At 33.0% G+C, this 17,565-nt stretch overlaps 1 protein-coding gene across 2 annotated transcripts in view; it reads left to right on the top strand.

Annotated features, from left to right (window-relative positions):
- The window catches only part of LOC119075463 (protein suppressor 2 of zeste), a 36,157-nt gene extending 27,133 nt beyond the window's left edge, over positions 1 to 9,024 (top strand). For both annotated transcript variants that reach the window (XM_037181912.1, XM_037181920.1), the window contains exon 8: positions 3,988 to 9,024. The gene's annotated coding sequence lies outside the window, so the exon portion shown is untranslated. The remainder of the gene's footprint in view (positions 1 to 3,987) is intronic.
- Positions 9,025 to 17,565: the final 8,541 nt, after the last annotated feature.

Below are 17,565 nucleotides of genomic sequence, written 5' to 3'. Positions count from 1 at the left end.
TGAGCATACCTTCGTCCCAACGTCCTTGATAGCGGCGTTCCATTGCTGCAATGTCCTGATGGAACCGTTCACCTTGCTCGTCACTGACCGCTCCGAGATTTTCAGGGAAGAAGTCAAGGTGCGAGTCAAGCAAGTGAATTTTGAAAGACTGTCTCACACCCATTTTTTGAAAGCTGTCCATCAGTTTTGTGATTAACTCTTGGTAGTTGTCGGCCTTGTGATTTCCCAGGAATCCACTAACAACGTTCTTGATGCTTTTCCAAGCTGCTTTCTCTAGTGGTTGCAATGATTTTTCAAAGTCGTTGTCATTAATCAATTTTCTGATCTGTGGCCCCACGAAGACACCTTCCTTCAGCTTTGCATCCGAAAGTCTCGGAAATTTATTGCGTAAGTGCTGCATGCCTTTGCCATCAGGTTTTAACTTTTTGACGAAGTTCTTGACCAACCCCAATTTGATATGAAGCGGAGGCAGAATGATTTTACTTGGATTAACCAACGGGGCATGTTCAACGTTACATTCGCCGGGAACAAATCTCTCTCGTGGAGGCCAAATTTTTTTGGTGTAATGTTCGCTATCGGCGCGGCTGTCCCACAAGCACAAAAAACACATATGCTTCGTATACCCGCTTTGTAGACCCATCAAAATGCTTACAACTTTCAAATCCGCACAGACGTCCCAATCGAATTGGTCGTATTTAATGAGCCTCAGAATTTCCGCGATCGAATCTCGAGATTCTTTCCAGTCCACTGTGTGAGCAAGTGGAATCGTTGGTTTTTCATTCCCATTGTGGAGGAGGACTGCCTTCAAACTCTCGGTCGATCCGTCGATAAACAATCGCCATTCACTTGGTTCATGTTTGAACCCCAAAAATTCCATTAGACCGTCGATGTTCAAGCAGTAAGCAATTGAATTTTCCTTCGAAAAAAAAGGCTTCAGGTGCTCGTTTCGATTTCTGTAAAGTGTAATCTTCGTTTCTTCTTTCAAGAAATTCCATTGACGCAATCGAGAGGCGAGCAACTCAGCTTTTTCTTTTGTCAAATCCAGGTCTCGAATGAGATCACTGAGCTCGGCCTGGTCTAGTAGATGAGGCTCGTTACCAGGAATGTAGTTAGGATCGTCAGAAATTGAAAGTTCCTTCGTTGTGTCATTCGATGACGATGTCTCTGAGAAAACAGCTTCATTAGCAGCTTCGTCGCACGTAGTTGAATTTTGACTTGAGTCGTGCAATTGGATGCCATTTGAAATTGCGTCGGATAATTCAATTTCCTGCAGAGCTGGGTTAGGAGAGACTGGGATCGGAAAATCACATCCATGCAAGACTGGCTTCACAGCAGAACGGCAATCGGGATATTTAATTTTATGTTTATTTTTTGATGAAAATCCGATTACACTTGTCATACAGAAATAGCAATCGTTTCTGTGATTGCGTGGCTTACCCCATTTCATAGGGACTGCGAACGGCATTTGCGCTCGCTTACCACTCCACCATGCAGACAAATTTACCTCACAACATTTACAAACAACTTCTGGAATCCAACTCTTTCCTCCGCTTTCAATGGCTAGACCGTAGTACGATTCATAATATGTTTTTGTGTTTGCTGTTATTGGTCGAATTTGCGCAGAAACACAAAACTGGCCACAAATGTAACAGAAAATATTTGCCGAATTTTTGCACTGCTTTGAGCTCATTTTACTTTTTTGAACGGTTCGAATTTTTATTTAAAATTTAATGGTGACTGACAAAATGGCGAGTAAAATGCACAAAAATTCAAATTGGAATGTGTCGTCAATGTCAATCATTCTTCAATACTTAAATAAATCAGTCAAGCGCTCATTGTAGGGCAGCCGTTTTAGTTACGAGCCCACGGTAGTTACGAGCACTACCTTACCATGAGAAAAAATGTTTCAGTTAAGAGCCCTCATGTGACCCTTACCATTAGAAACCAAAAAAAAAAAATGCACTCCAATTTAAAAGAAACAATGTTCCAGTTACGCGCACACCTATACAAGGGAAATGGGGGCTCGTATAAGGCTTAACAGTGCTCGTAACTTGACTGACTACCCTATCTAGCATTAGTAGCTAGCTCTTTTGTCGTTTGTCTGTGTGTATGTTTCGGCAATGACAGTTTCTAAATCGCTCTCAACCACAACAAACATTCGTCAATCTCACAAAATTTGCTACTTTTATTTAATCGAAATGGAACCTGATTTAGAGGAATCTGTAAAATTTGTGTTGATAATCGAAGAACATAAGGATGTTCTTATAAAGTCAAGAGCTGTTGATTTAACGAAAAAGAAAGAAAGTGCGGCTGCAGAAATAATAAAAAAATGGACCGAAACTTCTGGCAAAACATTAACCCAAGCTGGATTGTATAAGAAAATCAACAATTTTAAATCTCGTGCGAAATTGGCGTTGTCTAGTGGAAAGAAATTAAGTGGCTGGCAATCAAAACTATTGGAATTTGGGGTAATTTTGATCATAAACTTTAGTGGGCAGGACATATGGATACAGTTGAAGGAATTTTTCCAGGAGACCAACATTACAACTGACGAAGATGAAGAAATTCGTGATTCTAATTTACCCGGGGCATCTTCAGACAAACTTTCTGACGTCAATACAACATCGAAATCTGATGCTGAACAATTGCTTGATGAGCACGAAACATCGGAAACTAAGTTACTTACTAACGAGCAATTGCAGCGTTTGGTATTGTTGAAGCAAGTGAAAGTGCTTACATTACAACAACAGCGGTTAGAACGTTTGGAAGGGTCGGTTCCTGCCGATAATGAGAAAGACATTGAATTTGAGATTATTGGTTGGGATGGAATCAATCAAAATTAAATTTTCTGGGTGAGCATATAGTCTTAATGGCAAAATTTGAAACTAAATTTTTGCTGCCCATTAGGCCTTATTTTTCAAAAAGAAATTGGTTATTCAGTTTATGAACAGTAATATTTGGTGTAAATGTAAATTTCTAAATTTTTGCATAAAAATCCGAATGTATCGTTCGACACATGAAATGTTATAAATTTGTTTGATAAAAGAACAAAAATGATTTTTTTTCTGGTTATATTGATCATGACGAACAACTAAAGGCCTGTTATCTATTTGAAACAAAGCCATAATATACGAGACAACGAACGCTAAAAGGTAATGAATTTATACACCAAAAAATCGTATGATACCTACACTGCATTGTGACAATGGTAAACCAGTCCGAAACGAATTTCAAAAAGATGAGAAATCGCATGATGATAGTAACAAAAGAATATACACAAAAATCGTTTGTATCAACTCTACTCGCAGAATTATATTTTCTGTTGGAACTTACTTACTTATGAGCATACACTCCAGCTAATACTTCCACTGACACTCGAACTCAAATCCGAAGTGCGAGATGATACTTCTGCTCACATTGATACTCGGGGTGTTACCTAAAATGTATGGGATCTGTTAGGGGTGATGTAAAATCAATGCGGGGTGGAAAGTAAAATTGAGTTGCAGATTTGAAATCCTCACATGAAAATCTATCGCATAAAAATACTACTCTTACGACAACAGTACCCGTGTCAACTAGTGTAATGTGCCACAAATCACTGCGTATATTAAACTGTGTAATGTCTATTCGGACAGATAAAACATTCCAGTTTGATATGTTTTTGAACTCAACGAAAATATTTTTATAGCGAAACTTAATGTAAAAACATTCCGCTTAATTATCAGTTTCTACTTGTTTTCATTAAAAAAAACTGTTTTTTTACCGTTAAACATGATAAATTACAAATACCAATTTTTTTTTTTTATAAATACTGTCGCTAAAACACCACATTATTGCGACACAAAATCAAACTAACGAAAAATTTGAGCAAAACAACAATAATTTTTGCTACTTTTGTTTTTATTAAAATTTCTAAAATTCCCGTGCACACGCCTCATTGCGTGCTTTGTGCAATTAATATTCAAATTTAAATTGCTATTAAAACAGATTGGACGGAAAAAAAGGAACGAGAAAAACATGCTTATTGGTCCGGTTATTATTTTTATATTTATTACACGGCGTGTTTTTTTGTATTCTGCATAAATTTATGACCATTAAAAAAAGAACTTTTATTGTAAAAAGAGGATAATATAATTAACATGTGGATGGGGAATATTATAATCTGATATGGATATCAAAATACTTAGTTAATTGAAAAGGAAACGTGAAAAAGAAAAAAAAAGAAGAAGTTGCATTCAGTTTCTCTTTTAAAGGGGAACATATTACTAAATTGAAAACTTGCATCTAAAGAAAATAATTAGTTTTAATTGAAATGAGTTAAAAACTGAGCTATAAAAAGTTATATTTAAAATAATTGAAGTAAAAATATTAATAAATCATCATTAACTATACTTTACGTACACACATATTTAATCAAAATTAAATTACTTTGTGTAGCGTGTGTTGTTATAGTTTATGCTACTGAATGAATACATTTATTTACACGTAACTGCAGTCCCATTTTACTAGTTGTTTTTGACTAATGATAAGTAATGATAGTGATCAACTAGCTGCGGACTCACTTTCACTGTGTTTGTGTCATAGCAGATCTATTTTTATTATTTACGATAGAGTGGGTGGGGCACTGGATATATTTAATACACAATACTGATGACAATATTAATTCGAAATTGCAATCTCTATGTGTCCGCGAATCAAATAAAACTATTATATTTTCGAAACCTTCAAAAAAAAAATTTTTTTCTAGGACAAATTCCTCTTGCTCACAAAAAGAATTTCAATCAAATTGTTATTCAACCGAAGCGTCCATCAATGTCGAATTATTGAGACCTTATTCGGAATATAATTATATGGTCGTTGTACACTAAAATTTTAGAGACATTGTTCGCGTTGTATACACACTTTTTTATTGATATTTGAGAATGCATGGTTTCAATTGACAACAATTTTTTTATGAGATCGGTAAACTAGTCATGGCACAACCAGTATTGACATAAAGCTTGACTTTGCGAAAGTAAGATTAATTGAATTTAATGCAATGCCATTTCCAGTTGACTGAGGGAGTTTTTCACTATTTTCACAACACATAATTTCGAACGTTATACTTAACCGACTGTTATCACAAAATTATTATTTGTGAAGACATAAGATGATGGTTCAACACTGAGTAAGATACATAAGTAACAAAAGAGACTAGTCTGGATGAAGGTTTATTGAATGGATGCACGTTATTTCTTCTAATCATTTTCTCTCCTATTCTACAGTTGTTGTACCACCTTCTCCTTCTTTAAAAAAATATTTATTTTTTCAGTATTTATGGGAATTTCTCGCTCCATTGAAACCAAATTCTTAGCAGCCGCGAATATTTCATTATCGTTGGAGATACTTACATCTCTGCGTAGGATTGAAATAAGTAAGTTCTATTGTCGACATCCCGCCGAATAGTACGTCTCATCCCGTTTTTCGGTCAAGGAATTTCAGAATAGTAAAATAAATTCACGTGTCGGTGGGTTGAACTTGTAAGTAGAAATCTCTTTGACGAGATAGCCGAAATAGCAGAAATCTTTGCCGAAATTTTCCTATATAGATCAGTGTAGCATTCGACTGGCATACTAGTTTAATTAGCAGAGGAAAATAGCCACTTTTCGACCAATGTTTTCTATTACGGAATTGTTTTCAATCTTGGTTATGGTTCCTAAATTACTTGTTCTTTTAAACGTGATTTACAAAATTAATGTACACGTACTAAACCAGAAGCTTGTCCCGAATCATCTTGCTAGTTGATTTATTAGTTGCAGTTGCCGAATTCTATCGAAATGAATTGAATTTTATTGTTCGACTTCGTTTAACAAATAATTTATTTATAAATTTTGTTGCAAAGTAATTTACATAAATTAACACAAAATCAAAATGTACGGCAATTATAAATTGTGGCGCGAACGTAATTAGCAGCAGCAATTAAACTACTCATTTCCCAAATCCATTTATATAAATTCACTCATACCATTCCATGTGCATACAATTCCCGCACAAAATATCTTTAAATTTAAACAACCCCATTTATACACAGCCTGAAACCCAGATGATATACACACCAATACAACCCAAACCCCACAAGCTCTTGATAAACATAATCGATTTTCGTATTATACCAAGCGCCGCTATGGGTACACAAAATTTCAAACATATATTCGGATAATGCCACAACATTTTCTAAAAAGGGGGATGTTCCGTTCCAGTGATACAAACAAAACGGTTTCAGTTTATCGCTTGAAAATTGGTTTGTCACGTTTGTATACGATGTGACCATTGAGAACATAAATCAAAAGAGACAAGCAATATTTTGACAATTGTTTCTTTTACTGTCGGGGTACATTGCATGTCGCAATTCTTTGAACTTTCAATTAATTATTTTAACTGAATTGAAGCTCACTGGTTCCACTTCTTTCTTTATTGATTCGGTATGTTTGAGCGACTGCTTAAATATCAAAAACTCTTATGTTGTACAGGGGACTGTATAGAATAAAAATAAATTTGTGCGAACTGGGAATCGACTGCAAACCGCACCCTGATGACTTTTTAATAGAAGATAATTAATCGCCAACTGAACCCGGAGGCTTCTTTTGCTAAAGATCAAGAACAAAACTCGAATTTTTACTTAAGACGATTTCCATCTGCATTGTCTGTCCTTATTGAAAGTCTTTTAAGTTCAAGAAGAAGCCCTAATCATTTTCTATCAACTAAAATCAGTAAGTCTCACATTTTGATATTCTTCGAATCGGAGACAAACGAACCCCCGAATTCTAATCGTGATTTTTTCAATGGAAAGAGTTTTTTCGAACACGTTTCACAATCATTTCCAAAGTTATGCTTATCTATCCAACATTCAGATAGTTATCTAAAGGTGTGGTCAGTTTCTACTGCCTCTCGATTTCTGTTGATACATTCGCCACTACTTTGAAAATATATTTATCTAGCAATTTATTATTGCTTAACAAATGAGGTGACATAATATGTCAATATGAAACTAATGTTCTTGTCCAAAATGGACTTCGAACAATTTATGGGCATGTTAGTTATACGAAAACAATCCTCGAAAAATGTGTTATACTCACATAATAACAATAAAGTCTATTTGATATCACTTTAAATTCAATATTTAAATTTACAACATCACGAGACATTCATTAGCATATTTATACACCATTTCGGATGGCCTAAGAATAAACATTGAAAACTTTTTTTCGAATTTCAAATTATTATTCTGAAAATATATATTTCAAACATATCGTTTCGTTTTGATTTTCGGCCTATATGAACGATAAATATTTGAGGCAAAATTTATGTTATTGTTAGATTTTAAAGCCTGTGTGTGTATAGTGTACCCAAATAAATTGCTTCGAGAAGTGGTACTGAAAGTAATTCCATCAATAATAATATTACTCTGTTTATCGCACAATAAAATCTTATGGTGGTATGTTTATTTTCAATGGATACAGTTGAGTTTTCCTTGTATAATATCGCCGCAACAGTTAGACTGTGTGTATGGTACCGTAAAGGGTTTCATTCAATCCGAATTCTCCACAAATTCTCAAATATTTATTTTTGTTTACCAAAAATTTAAGTATCCGCTCAATTCATGAACGTAATGTGAAGCATGTGGGTTTTTATTATCCACATTAAAATCAATCATTAAACGACGATGTCGAAAGACACATATTGTGTGAACAGACTAAAGCCAGAAATGATGAGACAAAAATATACTGATTGTGCAGTGGTGTTAAAAAGAAAACAGCGAATTTTTGGGATCATTGTGATTTACGTTACGAAGAGAACATTTTCTTCAATTTAATCAGTACAATATCTTATATTATTATAGAACAAAATGACAGAATCCGGCTTAGATCAATACCCTCTGCACAAGAATGCTATTTCCATCAATCATCGTATCTTTCTCATTCAATACAAACTGCAACAACGAAAAATTAAGAAATCGTTTTCATATGATTATCGACTCCGCCTCAGATCAGCACACAAAAATTCACTTCTAAACTTTCCCTCAATAATAGGGTTAGAAGAATGAAACTATGAAAATTTTGACGATTCATAAATTTTTGCACATTTTATGTCGAAAGGCACTCCGTTTAGTATTTCGTTTGAATTAAATTTTATTTTTCTCAGGCGACACACAGTAGTGTTACCATCACATATATTACTTCATTTGATCTAAGTATTTTCAAGAGATTGATTTCATAATCTTTTACTTCATTTTTTACAAACATGCTTGTTTCTATATAAAACATTTAGAGCTTATCGTTTTTCCTGAAATCGTTCGTTTTCGATAATTCTTTTTAGATTTTTGATTCTATTTCGTTAGACTATCGACCTATTGGCTTCAAGTTGAACACGTAAGATTCTATTCTTTTGTAAACAATAATAATCGTATTACGATAAATCTATTACTTCTTCCGTAAGTATCACCTAACGATTGATACAAAAAAAAATAATTTGCTTGTTTTAACACACCCATATTTTGCTATAAGACAGCAACAGCTTACGGTCGTCATTGATAGTTTGGGGACGGGTAATCTGGCACACCATACAAATTGATGGTGTGCCAGATTCACCTATAGGCGGCGAATTTGGCACAATCATGACTTCTCATTACATGTCGTAAAAGGACGCATACTATGATGCGTGTGCCAGATTCCCCGATGCCGATAGTTTTTCTCGTTATCGATAACTGATAAACAGTCGCTTTTATGGAGGTAAATCGAAAGTGTTAAGTGTTTCTTAAGAATCAATTAAAAGTGGTTGGATTGTCATCTTTAGCAGTTTAATTAAGATAATAATTGCACCGTTAATTGAGTCCTAGTTTTATTTATCATAGTCAAGAGCGTAAATAAAATGGAGTCTTTTGGATAAAAGATTTTAAAAAAATCAAGCAGTGTTTTGCGTGTCACCACACATTCATTTATTATTTCACACCATTTTATTTTTCTGAAATTTTTAGATTTAAAAAAAGAAAAAAAAAAGTCGAAGTAAAATAATGTCATTCTATGACATCAATAATTTGATTATTTATTGAGAACAATACGTTTATTTCAATAAATTACGAACGATATTTATTCGAGCACATGAAATAATTTAAATGAGTTATAAATATTTAAATGAAAGTTAGCTAAATCCGTACTATAATAATATAGTTTAAGCGATATGAGAATGAGTTTTACTTTAAACAAATTAAATAAATCGACTCTCAACATACAAAAATGTTTATAATAATATATATAGCCGAAAGTGATAATTGAAGTTAATTTTTCTTTCATTTCAACAGTAAACAGAAATAAAATGAAAATACAAATTAAGTGCAATAATAATTTTGTTTTCTTTTTTAATTATATTTTAACGATATGGAACAAAAGAAATATTTTTTTGTTCATTCAGATTTTATTTACTATTATAATTATAAAATGCTTTTGTACCTTTTTAACTCGATATTCCTTAATTTATTTTTGTTGTAAATTTTAGTTTTAAATGAATTTTTTTTCTGTTGCATAAACCATAAAAGTTTTAAAATTTTTATTTATTAATTGTTTGGTTAAACAAAAACTTTTTTTATCCCCTTAAAATTAATATATTTTGTTGGTTTTTCATCCATCATTACATCAAATCATTTACAATATGATTTAACCAATTCAATCATGACTATACTCGTACACACTCTGTAATAAATACTGTCACATAACATTTAAATAAATATAAAATAGTCAACAATAATGAAGCAGCAAAAAATAATGAAAGAAACATAAATGAAAATTGTGTCAAACAACTATAAATAAGTTTATATGAAAGCTCATTAATACTAATATACACACACATAACAATACGATATAAAGAAAAAAAAAATATTTTCTATGAACCAAGCACACACAACCATTTGTTATGAATGTATGAATGGAATATTTAGCTTCACTCTATAGCAATATTAATAAGCAAACTAATAACTGTATTTGAATACACTTTAACCTTAGTTCAGGAATAAAAATAGATTTGAAATGAGGAAAAATTGACGATATGCATTAGAAGATGTTCGTTCGGTTTCGCGGTCGATAACTGCAGCATTCATAAAATTTAAGGAAAGTATCGATGGAAAATATCCATTTTTTTTAAGGATGATGTTTAAGACCTACTTCAAATTTTGTCGAAAACATTTAAATTTTCATACAAAATCAAACGATTTATGCATTAAATCAGACCAAATTAGAACATTCTAAATGACAAAAACATAGAACCAGTGACACTAAGCAAAAAATGGTAAAAATAATTTTTTTTTTAAAGAAAAAAACAAAATGAATATACAATTCCTGAACTAAAACACATTTACGAAAATAACAGAAATATCTAGAACATTTATAATGTAGAAATATTTTTTCTTTTTTGTGTTAGCTGTGTTAGCATTATGGAAACAACAAAAAAAAATTGTTTGAAAAAGTAATAAATTGTAAGAAGAAAAAAGAAATTAATTAGCATTCAATGATATTAAATAAATAAACTGCACAATGTAAATTGTGGACGGTTCGTAAATTTTTAAATTAAAAGGCAATTTAATATAATTAAATCTAAATTATAAATTTTATAAATAATATTGTATAGTTGTGGATATTAAATGTCATTTCACGTTAAAAAAAAACACATTCACTGTTTCATTTAACACAATACGGCCATCGAAACGACATCTATAAACGATGAACAGTAGTTTCTACTACATACCTTGTAATTGCATCTTGTCCTGCTAATTTGATCTTCAAGACTAATGTAAGTATCCCATGCCTTCTGGAAATACCATATTAATGAGACCCAAATGTACATGCGGTTTTTATTAAATTAAATTTACTTAGTTACATGAGCTATTTTATGAATAAGTGACTGTTTATACAATGTTTCGATCACCGATTAATTTTAGGTGATAGCCCTAAGCAGTAGTTTCTACTACATACCTTGTAACTGTATCTTGTCCTCCTAATTTGATCTTTAAGTATCCCATGCCTTCTGGAAATAGAAGATTAATGTGACACAAGGTTTATTACATTTACTAAGTTGCGGGAGCTATTTTATGAAGAAGTGTCTGTCTGTACAATGTTTCGATCACAGATTAATTTCAGGTGATAGCCCGATGAATCTCCGGTGAATAGCCTCATGAATTTCCAGTGAATAGCCAAGGAATATCCGGTGAATATCCAGCGAATATCCAGTGAATATCCAGTGAATATCCGATAAAACTCCGGCAAACAGCATCACGAATCTCGAGTGAATAACACGACGAATCTCTCTGAAAATCCGCTGAGTCTCAGACGAATCTGCGGTCAAAAGACACAAAATAATTTTGGTGTTTCCGCTACCTTCTTATACCATGTTAATGGTTTATTCATGACTATTCGCTTGAATCCTAGTTTCGATATTTTTATTCAGAAGAGTGTGAAAGCAAGGGCTTTAATTCTATAGCAAGAAAATGACCAACAGTTGGTTCCCTAATTAGCAACGCTTCGCGGGAATTGTTATGACCCCAAATGCCATCAGGCAATAAACAGTCGTAAACAGTTAAGCCTGATGAACTGAGCAAACACATGAACTCAAATCACTATCAATTAGTAAGATGAGCCAACCAGTGGCACGCAAAGTTTAACAGTCGCGGTTAATGGTACGTCTCTTTGTTCTTTCCTTCAATTTCAACAGATTAAGCTCATAGTTCATAGGTCAATGTAGACTAACATAGTCGGACAATCTATTTAAATGTAGTACAAATAACGGAAAAGAATTCCAGCTAAAAGGTGATTTACATTGTTTAAACACATGGTCTTTCGATCTATGCTTCTAACAAAGAGCACAATTGATTTCAAGGACAAAATAGAGCAGAAATCACAAGCAACAGCAAACCAGACACACATTAATAGTTGTAAAAGAATATTGAATAAGAGTGTCATTCAATTTACATAAAACCTTGGTGAAAATACGAAAGCTAAATCTGGAAGCACAACTAACTTTTTCTAAAACTATTTCATCGCTAAGCAATGATATCGGTTCTAACAAAACACTCAACAGAATAGTGTCTTAGTTTAAACTGAGTTTCTGCCCATTTTACTTGTTATGTACTGTAGACATTATGAAAAGTTGGAACTTTAGTGCGGACATGCGAATAGGTGAAATCGATGAGCTATGTACTTCATGCTAAGCGAGAATATCATCGTAGCACGCAACTAACGAAGTACAAAATTCATTCTTCGTTTGTCGTAAATAAAGAACATTATGATGGCTTAGGGACTTCGTTGTTCGTTCGCGAAGTATGGTCTCAGAACGAAACATTACTCATGGAATGAGATTGTCGCCAGTAAGTAAGTACACAAAAAAAGGATTTGATTTATTTGACAGTTGAAATGATTTAATCTATTAATGAGAAACTTCATCACGAATATCAATATCAAAAACTTTTAAATACTACATGCACAGCCCATCGCTGTTATAATCATAAAATCTCTTCTTTCTTTTACATTTTTCTCAAAATAAGAACTAAGCGCGTCATACAAAATCTTCTACTTCATTTGTTTTAACAAACATTTTTCTTTAGACAAATTGGTATGAACAAAATCGTTTGTTCTTATCTTCACTGTCCACACCAAATGACTGTAACCTCAGTGTCCATCTATACTAGGTGCAAGTTCTCTAACATTCCTCAAAGTATCACGAAACCATAGTTTAGTTTTTCATTATGAGTATGAGATCATGAAGTCGATGACATCATTGCAAGAAAATAAACTTAAATCACCAGTTTAGATTCCGCTACAACAATTTCTAATTTGAAATTGCTGGCCACCGGTAAATGACGCGCAATTTCTTAACATTGAAATTGTATCGTAGAAATTTTCTTTGACATGCAAATTTAAACAGCAACTGCTAACCATAATAAAAATGGGATATATTCAATTTTGAAATAGAGCTACAAATATTGTAGTTTTGACCGAGAGTAAGATCATCTTCGACGACATTCATTACTTTTGTTGGATTGTATAACTTATTGCGTCTTACACGAACAAATCTCATTATACTTTTAAATGTATTCAATTTATATTTCTAATTCTGGATGGAAAGTTTCGATGTGTTGTTTTTTTTAGCATCTGTGCCTTTAATAGGGTGGGTCGTAAAAAAGCGAGTGTTTTTAAAATGATGTCAAGAAGCTTACCTGTCCCATCTTGTGTCCTATATGGGAATGGAGACTTCCATCTCCAACATGCTGGTTCCATGTTAAATCAGCTACGGTATTCAGCTATTAACTCAAGAGAATACTAATGTCACTAATGACAGAGAAACCATTCAGTGATGTATACAAGCTCACTATACTAACTCGAAAATCTAGAATCGCTCATGGGGCAAGGGAACAACGAATTAAAAAAAAACTTTCAATAAAGGTTCTCTGTACCATCCTGTGTTCAACTGTTTAAAAATATTTGAAATCTTAGCCTTTAAATTACCGTTCAATGGTAAAATCAGTATGCGGAGCAAGACAACAAAAAGAAGTAAATCCAGTAAACCTATTCAGGTGACGAATCGTATAAAGTATAAGTTAACTTGAGGTGTAATTGCATGCGTATTTTAAAGATAGATAGTTTGAGGGTTAAAAACCCGAATTGAAGACGAAAAGAATATTTCAATTGCCGAATACATTTTAACAATAATTGGTGATGTATTCAGGATGGTCGTAGCTGATTTTTACGATTTTGGGAAAGTTAAATTCGTCGATGTTGAATTTAAGTCTTGAGTATTAAAGTTAAAGTGACATATTTTTAAATCAATTATCCTGCAAAAATTTCTTCCAGTTCACTGAGTACTCGAATTTTTGGTTTGATGAATCGGTTGATTTTGTAGATTTCAAATTCGTGTTCGAAATTCTTTCTTAGTGCCTGTGACAGATCGGTCTCGTTTCCATTTAGGCCAGTTAACAGGCGTGGTTGACCATTTTCAGGATCAGTGTTGGCTACTTTTAGTGTGTACTGACGGGCTACTGCTGGACTCGTGGTACAGAGTTCAATGTATTTTCGTAATTTATTTCGTTCGTAAATGCACGTAAGTTTTGGTTGTGTCCTTTAAACCGCTGTGTTTGAGAACTGTAATTGCCCTAGTTTTGAAGATCACCATTACCCTTTATACCATTTTTGTTTTGTCTTTCCAAAATCGCAATAGTAACGCCTAACTTTAATTTTAACTTTGCCAAGTACGTTGTATCTAATGTTCCATTTAAACAACCACATTAAAAACTTAAAGACCTCATAAATGCTTCAGATCTCAACGTCACAATATCTTCGTAGAGCATACACACTTATACAATATAATAGACGCGGAATGGTCGAAGAACTGGAGTCCCTGATTGTTATCTTGTTTAACGGCATCAATCAATTTCAATTCCTCAACGAACGCGTACGCAAAAAATTTTTGTTACCAGACGAATTGAATAAAATTCGTGATCAATTGCATCATGTTCCGACACCTTATCTCCGTCATACTTAGGTTTTAGTTCAAAATGGCTGGTTCAGTCGCGAGAAAAGCAGAATACGTAAAATTAAACCGTTACAAAGAGCTTTCCGACCAAGATTATTTCATTTTACCATTCCCAATAGAGACGCTAGGTCCTTGGTGCGAGGAAGCCATTCGGTTCGTGGATATTCTTTGCAATGTGATCTCTGAAAGAACTAGTGAAACAAGATGTAAGGCTTATTTGAAGCAAAGAATAGGTATTGCTTTACAGCGTTCAAATGCAGCTTGTGTTATGGGTATGTTTAGAGAAGATAAATTCGGACGGTTGGACGAGATTTTTTATAAACTCTGATTGATTTCATGATTTGTTGAATATGTCCTTAGTTAAATTTTTAGTTAAGCTTTTCTGCTCTTTCTCCTGAATCAGGCCAGTTTCCATGGTTCTGGATAAATATAACAGGGCAATTTTTGTTAAGAATAGAAGCCACTCCATGGGTGGCAAAAAAATTGCAAATTGTTTGAATGGTACGAAGACAGGTAATTCCACCGGACATATAACGTAAGGATCGCAAATTTTTCTGCGAAGAAACATCGTTTCGTCTTGAAATTTGCTATTTAAATTTCGTTATTATTACGAGCTGTTGATAAATTCTACCGAATTTCCAAATAATTTACGTTCCCTACGTTACATTTTTCACATTTGAAATTGCGACTTTTATTTTGTGATATAGTGAAACACAGCCCTTTGGAAACGTGTTCTTTTAATACAACAATTTCAAAAAATGTTGTACTAAAATACAACGAAATACAACAATGCAACACTTTTGGTTAACCGTTAGTAACCATAGAGCATTGAAATAAACATTTTTTTGTCTACAATTTGAAAAACAAAAGTTTCTGCAAACTTTCTCAATTGGAGCAAACGACGGGAAGTATAGAGACCAAATGGAAAAATGACTGACAATTTATATTTTTCCGTTAAATATACGACTAAGCCACTTAAGTAAAGTAATTTTGTCATATTTACTTTCCAATAGAATTGTGTAAATTTAGCTTAGATGTTAGATTTTATCGAAATTATGCCTTTTTGGACAATTTATGTGTTTCTGGGAACTCATAATTGTTACTTCAAAATATTTACATTCAGCTAAAAGAGACGATATAATTTCAAGTATGGAAAATATTTTGGAATGCTTTAACTCCCTTAATTCCCTCTGCCAAATCAGAATATCCCATCCCTGTGTAGCTTACAGTCCACTTTCAAAAGAAGGATAAGTATTTCAAAAGTTCTGACAATGTTAGACTTTTCATCTAATTAAATTGCTCGCGATATCTTCGAACAAAGAAAGGCAAAAAACATTTATTAGAAAGTATCATTAGCCATCAAAGATTCACTATATTGAAAAATATGTCTTATCTTTTATAAAAGCCGCTTGGATAATATCCTATGAAAAAGCTACATTTAGTCATTTCATCTGTTACTTTTTTTGCTTCAAACATCGCTTTGTCTTTTATACCAAATCTATTACTCCTTTAGTTTTACAGCAATGTTTTGCTATTTAAGAGCACAGTGGTCAGACCATCTCGCTTACTTTTTTATCATAATTGTTGATAACAGATGTCTATGCAGTAGCGATAATTCCGATATTTCCTTTAACTGCAACGAAGTTAGGATTCTAACAATCCGAAACGTAGGGCACGGATCGCTCTACGTTTTGGATGTGACATTTATACACTTATAAGTGGAGATGAAGTATTCAGACGAAATGTTTCTACTACCTTAGGCAATAGATCACATCAGTATTATTCATACTTGAAATTATATCGTCTCTTTTAGCTGAATATAATCATATTAAGGTAACAATTATTCCAATTTTATATCGTCATTCATAGTTTGAGACAATGGTCCGTTGAAGTCACACGGACCAAAAGAAATGATGTGGCACCTCTGATGGAATTATTTCTGAATAATTTGGTTGATAAAGTGGAAAGATTAGGAAACATAATTTAGTGATTTGTGCACAAGCAGAAGAATCAAAAGACAACATTTTGTTGTTACCAGGACAATATCTCTTGCCATAATACCTCCCATAAATATTATTATCGCTTTTTGTAGCAAAAACCGTCCATAAAAACAAAGTTTTCAGGTTCACATAATTTTTTATTAAAACTTAATCCCAGTGGATTCCAAAAATTTCACATTATATCCAAAAGGTATACACATAACAACACCTAATCCCCTCTAACGACCACATCAAATAAATTATGCGACATTTCGACATAAATCTCATATAAAATAAAAGTTCTAAAATATAAAATGCTCCTCAGATTCTACTACATGTATGTTATCCGCTGGAGCAAACTTAGCTTTGCAGTAAGCGAAATATAGTATATCAAAAACCACAAAAACACATTATATATAATATTTGTTTAAGGTTTTATCCAAAGTCAAAACTTTTCAGACAATGCTTGCCTCCGACATTATTTATAACTTTGTGGAAAGAATATAAACGAAAAACCTTGTATGACGGTATCTACAGTACAGTCTAGATTCTACACACAAGTTCATATAAATGCTTCGCATGAAGATGAAAATTTTATGTTCCGTTTGCTGCGGCTATATTATGGTATATGAATGGGTTTACATATACCTACAAACACATACAAACGTCGTCAATTGAGTCGATGTATTCATACAGCCAGCAATTTCCATTTGAACTCTCTGAATATAGAGATGAGTTCTCTCCATTTAATGTGAAATAAATAACTTGACTTTTCATCGTATTCTTGTGTTCGTTTCAACGATGTTATTACGAATATATTTTTCCCATATAATAATCATCTACATTCGGTTATAAATGTTGAAACTGGTAGCATTTTACAATTATTTTTTTTCTTTCTTTCTTTCAGTATACATACTTAGTATACTACAAAACGGTAAGGTGAGCTCCGGATATAAGGAACGATTTTTTTTCTCTTCATATAAATTGATTAATAAATTGACGTATTCAATGGAACAATAGAAAATGAAATATGAAT

Source organism: Bradysia coprophila, chromosome III, assembly GCF_014529535.1.
Source record: "Bradysia coprophila strain Holo2 chromosome III, BU_Bcop_v1, whole genome shotgun sequence".
NCBI classification, from domain to species: Eukaryota; Metazoa; Arthropoda; class Insecta; order Diptera; family Sciaridae; genus Bradysia; species Bradysia coprophila.
Note: the sequence above shows the minus strand (reverse complement) of the source record. Positions and strands in the feature narration are given on the sequence as shown.